The sequence below is a fragment of the Cetorhinus maximus genome, chromosome 3, assembly GCF_964194155.1.
Source record: "Cetorhinus maximus chromosome 3, sCetMax3.hap1.1, whole genome shotgun sequence".
NCBI classification, from domain to species: domain Eukaryota; kingdom Metazoa; phylum Chordata; class Chondrichthyes; order Lamniformes; family Cetorhinidae; genus Cetorhinus; species Cetorhinus maximus.
In genome coordinates, this window is record NC_135881.1 from 96,740,523 (window position 1) to 96,753,350 (window position 12,828).

Genomic DNA, 12,828 nt, shown 5'->3' on the forward strand with positions numbered 1-12,828 from the left:
TGGAACGATGTGGAATTATGTAATAAAGTCTTAAACTTTGGACCTTGCCATTCCAGTAGACTTTGGAGGAAGTGTGCGGGAATTGATCTTTGGTTGCCTCTGCCTCCGGAGATCGTTTGGCTTGAGGTTGGAGTTGGGAACTCCTGTAGAGCAAAATTGGAACATGTGTGGAGATTAGAGTTGGGGAGTTCCTAAGACTGGAATTAAGATCTGCCTAGAGCTTGGATTTAGGCAGTGCCTTGTGTTTAGAATGGAGGTCTGCCTGGAGATGAGTGGTGGTCTGCCTGGGAGGCTAAGATAAAGCTTAACAAGAGATTAAGGCTAAAAGTCTACCGGAAGCTGGAGTTTAGGAACATATTGGAGTTAGAGGGCTAGAGGTGCAGCTAACTATAAGGTCAAACCATTAATTGCATTCTGAGTTCGCAAACAGTTGAGAATTGGCATATGAGGCGTCCCTGATGTCTGGGCTTGTCTAGAGTTGGAGTTCAAGGCTTGACAAGTAATAGGTCGGTTTTTAATTCTTTACAACTACTCTGGGAAGGCAACAGCTAAAATGTATCAGGGAACTTACACACTCCATTCCAGTCCTGTTCAAGTGCAATTTTAAATAGCCAGAAGCAAGGACATTAACCCAAAGCTGCAGGCAATATTTTTAAATATTCAGAATGGGTTCCGATGGGATTATCAGGGAACAAGCATTATTTTATCTGAGACTTTAACAGGGGAACAGTGATGGCTGTCAGGAGCCAGAGGCAGGGCCAGAAGAGGACTAGGTTAAGTATGCATTTTTTTATAGGTTACCCTCTATGAGCTTTTGCTGTTGCCTTGTACCAGAAACTGACTGTTACCCCAATTTACAGGCAGTTTTGGTTTTTTTATTCATCCATGGTATATGGGCGTCATCGGCTAGTCCAACATTTATTATCCATTTTAATTTCCCTTGAGAAGGTGATGGTGAGCTGACTCCCTGAACCCACAGTGCTGTTAGGAAGGAAGTTCCAGGATTTTGACCCAGCAACAGTGAAGGAACGGCGATATATTTCCAAGTCAGGATGGTGAGTGGCTTGGAGAGGAACTTCCAGATGGTGGTGTTCGCAACTGTTTGCTGCCCTTGTTCTTCCAGATGGTAGTAGTCGTAGGTTTGAAAGGTGCTGTCAAAGGAGCCTTGGTGAGTTCCTGCAGTGCATCTTGTAGGTGGTACACACTGCTGCTACTGTACGATGGTGGTGGAGCGAGTGAAAGTTTGTGGATAGGGTGCCAATGAAGTGGGCTGCTTTGTCCTGGATGGTGTCAAGCTTCTTGGAGCTGCACTCATCCAGGCAAGTGGAGAGCATTCCAGCACACTCCTGACTTGTGCCTTGTAGATGGTGGACAGTCTTGGGGGAGTCAGGAGGTAAGTTACTTACCGTAAGATTCCTAGCCTCTGACCTGCTCTTGCAGCCGCAGTATTTGTATGGCTATTCCAGTTCAGTTTCTGGTCAATGGTAACCCCCAGGATGTTGATTGTGGGAGGATTCAGCAATGGTAATGCCTTTGAATGTCAAGGGGCAATGGTTATCTTCGCTCTTCTTGGAGATAATCATTGCCTGGCACTTGTGTGGTACAAATGTTACTCGCCACTTGTCAGCCCAAGCCTGGATATTTGGCAGAACCCAAACTGGGTGTCAGTGAGTGGGTTATTGCTAAGCAAGTGCCGCCTGATAGCACTGTTGATGACACCCTCCATCACTTTACTAATGATGGAGAATAGACTGATGGGGCGGTCATTGGCCGGGTTGGATTTGTCCTGCTTTTTGTGTACTGGAGACACCTGGCAATTTTTGACATTGCCGGTATAATGATATGTCTAGAAAGGAACTTTAGTCATAGGAACTTTTGTACTCTGGGGGTGCTGCTGTGAGGGCGATATTGTGTGACACATTCCTCACTGCAGGAGTCCATGTTTGCTTGTGTCTGTATTCTGTGTGTACATTCGATTAAACACTACTTGTTGTCATAAACATCTCTGTAACTAGAAACATCCTAATAGCTGGGTAGATACCAGTGTTGTAGCTGTACGGGAACAGCTTGGCTAGGAGCACAGCAAGTTCTGGAGCAAAATGTCTTCAGTGCTATTGCCAGAATGTTGTCAGGGCTCATAACCTTTGCAGTATCCAGTGCCTTCACCCTTTCTTGATATCCCGTCAAGTGAATCAACTGGCTGAAGACTGGCATCTGTGATGCTGTGACTTCCAAAGGAGGCCAAGATGGATCATCCACTCGGCACTTCTGGCTGAAGATTGTTACAAATGCTTCAGCCTTATCTTTTGCACTGATGTGCTGGGTTCCCCCATTGTTGAGGATGGGGATATTTGTGGAGCCTTCTCTTCCAGTGAGTTATTTAACTGTCCACCACCATTCACGAATGGATGTGGCAGGACTGCAGAGCTTGGATCTGATCCATTGGTTGTAGAATCTCTGAAAGTCAGCACACAGCTGCTAAATAGGCCTGGCTGTTAAATTGGCAGTGGAAGAGTTGGATGCTCACTAGGATATATCCTGGCCCAATAGTTCAGCGATGTCAGGTGTAGCAACATTCACACCCTTAAGCCTGTCCTGCCATTCAATCAGGTCATAGCTGACCTGTATCTTAATTCCACTTACCCATGTTGGCTCCATGTCTTTTCATATCCTTGGCTAGCAGAAGTCAATCGATCTCAAATTTAAAATTATTAACTGAGCTAGGGTCTATTGCTTTTTGTGGGAGAGTTCCAAACTTCTACCACCCTTTGCACGACGTGTTCTAACTTTTCTCCTGACTGGTAAGATTATGTTCCCCTGTCCCAGACTCTCCACCAGTGGAAAACTTTCTCTCTACCCTATCAGTTCATTTTTTAAATCTAAAAATCTCAACCAAATAACCCCTTTCTCTTCTGTATTCGAGGGAATACAAGTTTTGTTTATGCAATCTTTCCTCATAATCTAACCCTTAGTCCATGTCTGCAGTGAATGTTTGGAACTTGTCTGGAATTTGGGGCTATTCATTATGACATACACAGGAACATAGGAAATAGGAGCAGGAATAGGCCAGTCGGCCCCTTGAAACTGCTCTTCCATTCAGTTAGATCATGGCTGATCTTCTGCCTCAATGCCATTTTCCCACACTGCCCCATATCCCTTGATGTCTTCACTATCTCAAAATCTATCGATCTCTGTCGTGAACACACTGAATGACTGAGCCTCCACAGTCCTCTGGTGTAGAGAATTCCAAAGATTCATCATCCTCTGAATGAAGAAATTCCTCCTCATCTCAGTCCTAAACGGCCCACCTGAGACTATATCCCCTGGTTCTAGACCCCACCCCCAACCAGGGGAAACATCCTTCCCACATCTACCCTGTCGAGCCCTGTAAGAATTTTGAATATTTCAATGAGATTGCCTCTCATTCTTCTAAACTCTAAAAATACAGGCCCAGCGTCCTCAATCCCTCCTCATTAGGCAAATCCCACCATCCTAGGAATCAGCTTCATTGCTTCACCATCATAAAGTTTACATAAATGTTTGTAAATTTTGAATAAGTTTGCCAGCTACTAAATGGAAGTTAAGGTTAGATGGCTTTGGATTCAGAAGTGAGACTGAGAGATCAAGAGAATTCAGCAATCCCCAACTTGGACAGCTGGGGAAAAAAATCTACTGATCTTTTTATTAAGTTGGGTAAGATTCCTGGTATGTGATTTTAAAATTTTTCACCGGCAAAGTGATCTAAGAATATCTGAGGAACAGTAAGACCAATGACCATATAAATCAATAAAATGCACTAGACCAGACTTGTCCAACATCCAACCCCAGGGCCGGACGTGGCCCGTGAATCCCCCCAAAGTGGCCCGCGGAGGTATTTTCCAAAATGCCGGTAAGTGCAGTGGGAGATTCTTTAAGAAACTGCTCCTCCTATCACAGGCTGTTCCTCTCCCGTGTGGGATGTGGGAGAGAGGCAGTCTGTGACTGAAGGAACAGCAACACTGGCAGCAGCGAGTGAACTCCAGAAACAGAGGTATTGGGGACAGAGAGAGAGAGGGAGAGAGACTGCCATGCCCTGGGTGGGGTGGAGGAGAGACTCTCTCCAGGCCAGGTGGGGGAAGGAGAAACTCACTGCTGGGCTGGAAGAGGCTGGATGTGATGCTGTGGGAATGGGGGTGGGCGGTATGTGGTGTAGATGAAGACTCGGTGTGGGAGAGAGAGGGAGTGCAATTGAGTGAGTCCAGGAGTGAGTGAGTGCGTGCGGGGGAGGGTGAGTGCGACGGGGGAGGGTGAGTGTGTACTAGGGAGGGTGAGAGGGTGAGTGCAAGCCGGTGGGGGGGGGGCATGCAGGAGAGGGTGAGTGCGTGTGAGAGAGGGTGAGTGCGTGTGGGAGAGGGTGAGTGCGTGTGGGAGAGGGAGAGTGAGTGTGTGTGCACGTGTGTGTGTGCATGTGTGTGTGTTTGAGGAAGAGAGTGGCCTGAATTTTTGGCTCGGTGGGCAGGCACATTTACCGGGCCTGGGATAGGCTGGGAAACAGACCACTGACCGTGATCAGCACCCCCAACCGCAATTTCACACTGGCTGGCCAATTAACAGCCAGCCAGCATGAAACGCGTGCTGAAATGCTCAGCGCTGCCGCAGTGGGTGTGGGAAGAGGGAAGGTGATGACGTCAATGCGGGCATGGGCCAGCGCTGACAAACAGCTCCCTGAAGGCAGAGAGCTGCCTCAGGGAGCTAAAAACCTGAAACAGCAAAAATAAAGGTTTCAAAAGCTGAAAAAAGTGTGCATGCATCATTATCAGTCACCTGAAAATTTAACAAATGAAAATGCTGTCCACAGAAATTTATACATATTTTATTTCATCACGGAAATCTCATCCAGATTGCGGCGTGGGATGACATCATCTCACGTAACTTCATGTCCGATTGGGTCGGGTACACTCCCGCCCGATCAGTGTAAAATTCAGCCCCGTGTTTCTATGTGTGAGTGAGTGAGTGTGTGTGTGTGTTTGGAGGAGAGTGAGTGTGTGTGTGTGTTTGGAGGAGAGTGAGTGTGTGTGTATGTTTGGAGGAGAGTGAATGTGTGTGTGTGTTTGGAGGAGAGTGTGTGTGTGTGTGTGTGTGTTTGGAGGAGAGTGAGTGTGTGTGTGTGTTTGGAGGAGAGTGTGTGTGTGTGTGTGTGTGTTTGGAGGAGAGTGAGTGTGTGTGTGTTTGGAGGAGAGTGAGTGTATGTGTGTGTTTGGAGGAGAGTGAGTGTGTGTGTGTTTGGAGGAGAGTGAGTGTGTGTGTGTTTGGAGGAGAGTGAGTGTGTGTGTGTTTGGAGGGGAGTGTGTGTGTTTGTGTGTTTGGAGGAGAGTGAGTGTGTGTGTGTTTGGAGGAGAATGAGTGTGTGTGTGTGTTTGGAGGAGAGTGAGTGTGTGTGTATGTTTGGAGGAGAGTGAATGTGTGTGTGTTTGGAGGAGAGTGTGTGTGTGTGTGTGTGTGTTTGGAGGAGAGTGAGTGTGTGTGTGTGTTTGGAGGAGAGTGTGTGTGTGTGTGTGTGTTTGGAGGAGAGTGAGTGTGTGTGTGTGTTTGGAGGAGAGTGAGTGTGTGTGTGTGTTTGGAGGAGAGTGAGTGTGTGTGTGTTTGGAGGAGAGTGAGTGTGTGTGTGTTTGGAGGAGAGTGAGTGTGTGTGTGTTTGGAGGGGAGTGTGTGTGTTTGTGTGTTTGGAGGAGAGTGAGTGTGTGTGTGTTTGGAGGAGAATGAGTGTGTGTATGTTTGGAGGAGAGTGAGTGTGTGTGTTTAGAGGAGAGTGTGTGTTTGGAGGAGTGTGTGTGTGTGTGTTTGGAGGAGAGTGAGTGTGTGTGTGTGTTTGGAGGAGAGTGAGTGTGTGTATGTTTGGAGGAGAGTGTGTGTTTGGAGGAGTGTGTGTGTGTGTTTGGAGGAGAGTGTGTGTGTGTGTTTGGGGGAGAGTGAGTGTGTGTGTGTTTGGAGGACAGTGAGTGTGTGTGTGTGTTTGGAGGAGAGTGAGTGTGTGTGTGTGTTTGGAGGAGAGTGAGTGTGTGTGTGTGTTTGGGGGAGAGTGAGTGTGTGTGTGTGTTTGGAGGACAGTGAGTGTGTGTGTGTGTTTGGAGGAGAGTGAGTGTGTGTGTGTTTGAAGGAGAGTGAGTGTGTGTGTGTGTTTGAAGGAGAGTGAGTGTATGTGTGTGTGTTTGGAGGACAGTGAGTGTGTGTGTGTGTTTGGAGGAGAATGAGTGTGTGTGTGTGTGTTTGAAGGAGAGTGAGTGTGTGTGTGTGTTTGGAGGACAGTGAGTGTGTGTGTGTGTTTGGAGGACAGTGAGTGTGTGTGTGTGTTTGGAGGAGAATGAGTGTGTGTGTGTTTGAAGGAGAGTGAGTGTGTGTGTGTGTGTTTGGAGGAGAGTGAGTGTGTGTGTGTGTTTGAAGGAGAGTGAGTGTGTGTGTGTGTTTGGAGGAGAGTGAGTCTGTGTGTGTGTTTGGAGGAGAGTGAGTGTGTGTGCGTGTTTGGAGGGAAATGAGAGTGAGTACGTGTGCATGGGGGGAGAGTGTGTTGTGTGTGTGCGTGCTCGCCTTCACCCCCACACACCAAAACACAATTACACGCATTCACATGGTGGGTGAGTGAGTGAGCATCAAGAGATTGGGAGTGAGCCAGACAAACAGACTCTGTCCCTCTCATACTCTCATGGTGATCTTTATTAATTACTCTTTAATTATCAATTTATTGCTTTGACATTGCTTTATTTTTGCCCAGCAAGTTGCTTCTTTTGTTCACACCACAACTTTATTTTGAAATTCATGTTTAACGTTGTGCCAAACCTTATCTTTCTAAAATTTGTACATCGGCCTCTTGATTGAGAAGAAAATGGAAATCTGGCCCCCCTGAGCAAAAGGCTTGGACAAGGCTGTTCTGGACAATGTCTACGATTCAGATCAGCCATGATCGAGCTGAATGGCAGAACAGAATCTATGTCTCTCCAGTGGTTATTCCACCCGGCAAATTAGAATTAAACAGCATTCAACCACATCATCTGTGTCCCATCATGAAATGAAAGAAAATATTTAATTGGATTGAAGGTGATATTCTAATTGCACTGTCAAAAAGTTTAGGATTAATCTTCTTCGTACAGATAAAATATTACAGAGCTTTTTTTTTCTCATTACGAGAATGGCAATGCATATATTTAACTGTATTATTGTCAACTGAAGGTGACTGTCTCTATTCAGAAACTGCTTTTTTATTATCCATCCACGTAATGTGGGCTTCATTGGCTAGGCCAGCATTTATTGTCCATCCCTAAGTGCCCTTGAGAAGGTGGTGGTGTGCTGCCATCTTGAACCATTGCAGCCCATGTAGTGTAGGTACACCCACAGTGCTGTTAGGGAGGAAGTTCCAGGATTTTGACCCAGTGACATATTTCCAAGTCAGGATGGTGCATGGCTTGGATGGGAACTTCAAGGTGCTTCCCTTGCCATTCTAGATGGTAGCAGTCGTGGGGTTTGAAGGTGCTGTCTGAGGAGCATTGGTGAGTTTCTGCAGTGCATCTTGTAGATGATACACACTGCTACTACTGTGCGTCAGTGGTTGAGGGAGTGAATGTTTGTGGATGGGGTGCCAATCAAGTGGGCTGCTTTGTCCTGGACGCTGTTGAGCTTTTTTAGTGTTGTTGGAGTTGCACTCCTCCAGGCAAGTGGAGAGTATTCCATCACACCCCTGACATGTTCCTTGTAGATGTTGGATAGGCTTTGAGGAGTCAGGAGATGAGTAACACACCACAGGATTTCTAGTCTCTGACCTTGTCTTGTAGCCACAGTATTTATATGGCTAGTCCAGTTCAGTTTCTGGTCAATGGTAACCCACAGGATATTGATAGTGGGGGATTCAGTGATGGTAATGCCATTGAATGTCAAGGAAGGATGGTTGGATTGTTTCTTCTTGGAGATTGTCATTGCTTGGCCCTTGTGTGGCACAAATGTTACTTGCCACTTGTCAGCCCAAGCTTGGATGTTATCCAGGTCTTGCTGCATTTGGACATAGACTGCTTCACTACCTGAGGAGTCGCTAATGGCGCTGAACATTGTGCAATCATCAGTGAACATCCCCACTTCTGATCTAATGAAGGAAGGAAGGTCATTGATGAAGCAGCTGATTTTATGTATCCTATATGTTGCAGTGTCTTTGATGAACGGACCACAGGAGACTCGGGTACAGGTTACGGTCGTTTATTCGAGCAATTGAAAGGAGGGCACCATCTCAATGCAGCTTGAGACAGTACTCTGCTAAGCTACAAGTGTTCACCATATGTATAAATTATTGGTCACATACAAGAACATCCTCCAGATTCCGATCTTGTCAACATATAGGTTTACATTAAACAGACAGGTCTCTGGTACAAAGGTAACCCTACTTTCACCCAGGCAGAGACCTGCCTTCCTATCTAAGCTGGGACCATCTGTCCTTCCCCTATCTGTTGAAGAGCACACTTAATCTATGTTATTGTCACCCTCTGACTCCAGTCTAACTCCCAGGACCTTGCTGGTGATTGCAAGCCCTGAGAATGTGCAAGGTTCAGCATTCTCTCTGTCCCAGCCTGAACTTTAAATGTTAACTACTTAGCAATTGTGGTTTTGCATGCTGGGATATTTTAAATCAAGTCCCTTGACCATTACTGTATTCCTTTATTTCCCCCTAACACTGTATATATGTATATACTTCACCTGTGCTTGTTGAACCTTTTTCCATAGAAATAGATGGGTTTTTGGTAAACTTAATAGCAATTAAAGGGTGAATATTCTTTCCCAGTGCAACCTTGCATTACTTTCTGAGTGGAAGGGAAGTGTTAAAGGAGGATATGTTCCTCTCTGTCTAAGTTAAAGAAAAAAGGTATTGTTTACACCCTTTCCCCAGGATTTCTGACAAAGTTAGCTGAAGATTGGAAGTACCTCTGTGGAAACTCTACTCTAAATTTTTTTAAATGGATGTTGCATGGAGTGATAGCACTAGGCTGGCAGCTCCGAACTGAGCTCATCTCCTTTGCTACTCCATCCACAGCCATCTATTCCCTTTTCTATAATGTCCCCTTCTTCTGTTTCAGCCTACAGTGCCTAACCTCCACCTGCTGCCTGTTGGGCTTCAGGATGGTATTTCAATACACTGCTGCCTTTGTTTTCCTTTGCTTCTATGTTGAGCCCTGCCTAGAAATCCTCTTTCTCTTGTGCTGACTTCCATTTCTCTGCTGGCTCCTAGACTTTGCTGCGTCCACAATCGTCACTGCCAATTTCTCATATAGAATCATAGAATGGTTCAACACAGGAGGAGGCCATTCAGTCCATCATGTCTGTATTGGCTCCCTGCAAGAATAATTCACCCAGCGCCACTGCCCTACCTTTTCTCCATAGCCCTGCATTTTTTTCCTTTTCATACAATGATCCAATTCTTTTTTGAAAGCCTCAATTGATCCTGCCTCCATCATACTCTCAGGCTGTGCATTCCAGATTTCCATTCACTGCATAAAGAAAGGTTTTCCTTAAATCACTACTGCTTCTTTTGCCAATTATCTTAAATCTGTGTCCTCTGATTCTCAATCCTCCACAAATGGGAATAATTTCTCTCTATCTACTCTGCCTAGACCCCTCATGATTTTGAATTCCTTTATAAAATCTCCTCTCAACCAGTCCCAACTTCTGCAACCTATCTACATCACTGAAGTTTCTCATCCCTGGAAGCATCCTTGTGAATCTTTTCTGCACCCTCTCTAATGCCTTCACCTCTTTCCTAAAGTGTAATGCCCACAACTGGATGTAATATTCCAGCTGAGACTGAACCAGTGTTTTCTTCAGGTTTATCACAACTTCCTTGCTTTTGTACTCTATTCCCCTATTCATAAAACCCAGGATCCTGTATGTTTTATTAACCACGCTCTTAACTTACCCTTCCACCTTCAATATTTTATGCAAATATACTCCCAGGTCTCTCTGCTCCTGCAATCACTTTAGAATTGTACCCTTTATTTTATTTTGTCTCTCCACATTCTCCCTACCAAAATAAATCACTTCCTGCTTTTCTGCATTAAATTTCATTTGCCACAGGTGATCGGTAAATGCCTTTTGGAAGGCAATTACCTCATCAAAAATATAAAGTAAGTTAGTTAAGCACAATTTGCCCTTAACAAATCTGTGCTGACCTTCCTTAATTAACCCACATTTGCCCAAATGTCTACTGATTTTGTCCCGCATTATCATTTCCAAAAGCTTCCCCACCTTTGAGGTTAAGCTGACTGGTCTGCTGTTGCTGGGCTGCCTCTATTCCAGCCTGTTCTACTTCTGAAGGGATTTATTTTTTGTTCTACTAGTGGGATTTCTTGGCCTATATTGACTTTGTTCTGATTCATTCCTGCAGGTTCCCATCTTTCTCTGTATCCTCTTCCCATGTTGATATTTGATCTCTATTTTGCTGTTATCTGCTAGATTCCCATTCATTCTAGACAGGATTGAATCATATCCTCAAACTCTTCCTGCTGCCCCCAACCTTGTTTGTTCCTCCCCACCCATAGCAATTCTTCAAATCAGTTCCCTCACCTGCTTTGGTCCTTTAGACTTAGTATTGCCCACCACTCGGCCCATGGACTCTGCTGCTTGTGTACCTCGGGTTTCAATTCCACTGCTCCTCCTTCTCTGCTGGTATACAGGACCTGTTGGTGCACACTGCTCACAGCTGTTATGCAACTCCACTGGACCCTTGGATCAAACTCAACTAGCTCATAGTTGACACTCAGTTCCTCTGATTTCTTTGTACAACATCCAGCAACGTACAACTCCCAAATGCTCGCAGGTTCATGGATGAGTCCACTTTGTATACCAAAGGACCTCCAGACTTTGAACTCTTTTCTATCATCACCTCTATATTCTCTGTTGAAGAGCAGGACAATGTCTCTCCTAATCTCAGCCATGCCTGATTTCTGTGTGTCCTGTCATGTGCATGTTTTAGGCTCATTACTTTTCTCTCCTTATCTTTGGGCCTTTCTCTCCGGATTCCTCCTCTTCCTTTCACCCAACCTTGCGGTCTTTCATTTTCCTACTGGTTGCTTTGTGTCCGCACAACAAATTCCTATCTTCACCCATCCCCATTCCTTTGTTTCCCAACTTCCCTGCCACCATCCCAGGCTTAAATCCCCCTTGTATATAGCAGCACCAGGCATACCTAAAAGGGAGGTGTCAACCTGGTGAAGATACAATACAGGGCTACTTGCATGCCAAACAGCATAAGTAGCATGTGATAAACAGGGCTAAGTGATCCCACAACCAATGGATCAGATCTAAGCTCTGCAGTCCTGCCACATCCAATCGTGAATGGTGGTGGACAATTAAACAACTCACCGGGGGAGGAGGCTCCACAGATATCCCCATCCTCAATGAAGGGGGAGCCTACTAAGTCAGTGCAAAAGACAAGACTGAAGCATTTGCAACAAACTTCAGCCAGAAGTGGTGAGTGGGTGATTCATCTCATAAGGCCTCCTTTTAAGGTCCCCAACTTCACAGATACTAGTCTTCAGCTAAGAGCTAAGAGTCCCTCCACGTGATATCAAGAAATGGCTGAAGGCACTGGATACTGCAAAGGCTGTGGGTCCTCTCAGCATTCTGACAATAGGACTGAAGACTTGTGCTCCAGAGCTAACCACACCCCTAACCAAGCTGTTCCAGTACAGTTACAACACTGACATTTACCCAGTACAGTAGTGTCCTTTCCACAAAAAGCAGGTAAAATCCAACCAGGCCAATAACTGCCCCATCAGTCTACTCTCAATCATCAGTAAAGTGATGGAAAGGGTCATCGATAATGCTAAAAAGTGGCACTTACTCAGCAATAAGCTGCTTACTGACACTCAGTTTGGGTTATGCCAGTGGCACGCAGCTCCTGGTCTCATTACAGCCTTGGTCTCAACATGGGAAAAAGATCTGAACTCCAGAGGTGAGGTGAAAGTGACTGCCCTTGACACCAAGGCAGAATTTGACCGAGTGTGGCATCAAGGAGCCCTAACAAAACTGGAATCAATGGGAATCTGGGGAAAACACTCCACTGGTTGGAGTCATACCGAGCACAAAGGAAGGTGGTTGTGATTGTTGGAGGCTGAAACTCTCAGGCTCCAGGACATCACTGCAGGAGTTCCTCAGGGTAGTGTCCTCAGCCCAACCGTCTTCAACTGCTTCATCATAAGGCCAGAAGTGGGGATGTTCACTGATAAGTGCACAATGTTCAGTATCATTTGCGATTCCTCAGACACTGAAACAGTCTGTGTCCATATACAGCAAGACCTGGACAACATTCAGGCTTGGACTGACAAGTGGCAAGTAACATTCACGCCACTCAAGTGCCAGGCAATGAGCATTGCTGAATCTCCCACCATCAACATCCTGGTGGGTTACCATTGACCAGAGACTGAACTGTACCAGCCATATAAATACCATAGCTACAAGGCAAGTTCAGAGCCTGGGAATTCTGCAGCAAGTAATTCATATCCTCACTCCTCAAAGCCTGTCCACCATCGACAAAGCACAAGTCAAGAGTGTGATGGAATGCTTTCCACTTGCCTGGATGAGTGCAGCTCCAACAACACTCAAGAAGCTCAACACCATCAAGGACAAAGCAGCCCGCTTGATTGGCACCCCATCACCATCTGAAATATTCACTCTCTCCACCACTGGCACAGAGCAGTGTGTACCATCTACAAGATGTACTGCAGCAGTTCACCAAGGCTCCTTTGACAGCACCTTCCAAAACTATGACCTCTACCGCCTTGAAGGACAAGTTCAGCAGATGTATGGGAACACCACCAC

The 12,828-nt window shown here is 45.8% G+C and overlaps 1 protein-coding gene and 1 long non-coding RNA gene across 2 annotated transcripts in view; both read left to right on the forward strand.

Annotated features, from left to right (window-relative positions):
- LOC144674182 (gamma-aminobutyric acid type B receptor subunit 2-like) overlaps positions 1 to 12,828 on the forward strand; it is a 585,472-nt gene that overhangs the window by 258,867 nt on the left and 313,777 nt on the right. The gene's annotated exons all lie outside the window — the stretch shown is intronic.
- On the forward strand, positions 5,049 to 5,985 carry LOC144678802 (uncharacterized). Its single transcript, XR_013576183.1, has 3 exons — positions 5,049 to 5,176; positions 5,431 to 5,538; positions 5,899 to 5,985. It is a non-coding gene; the product is annotated as an uncharacterized LOC144678802 (long non-coding RNA).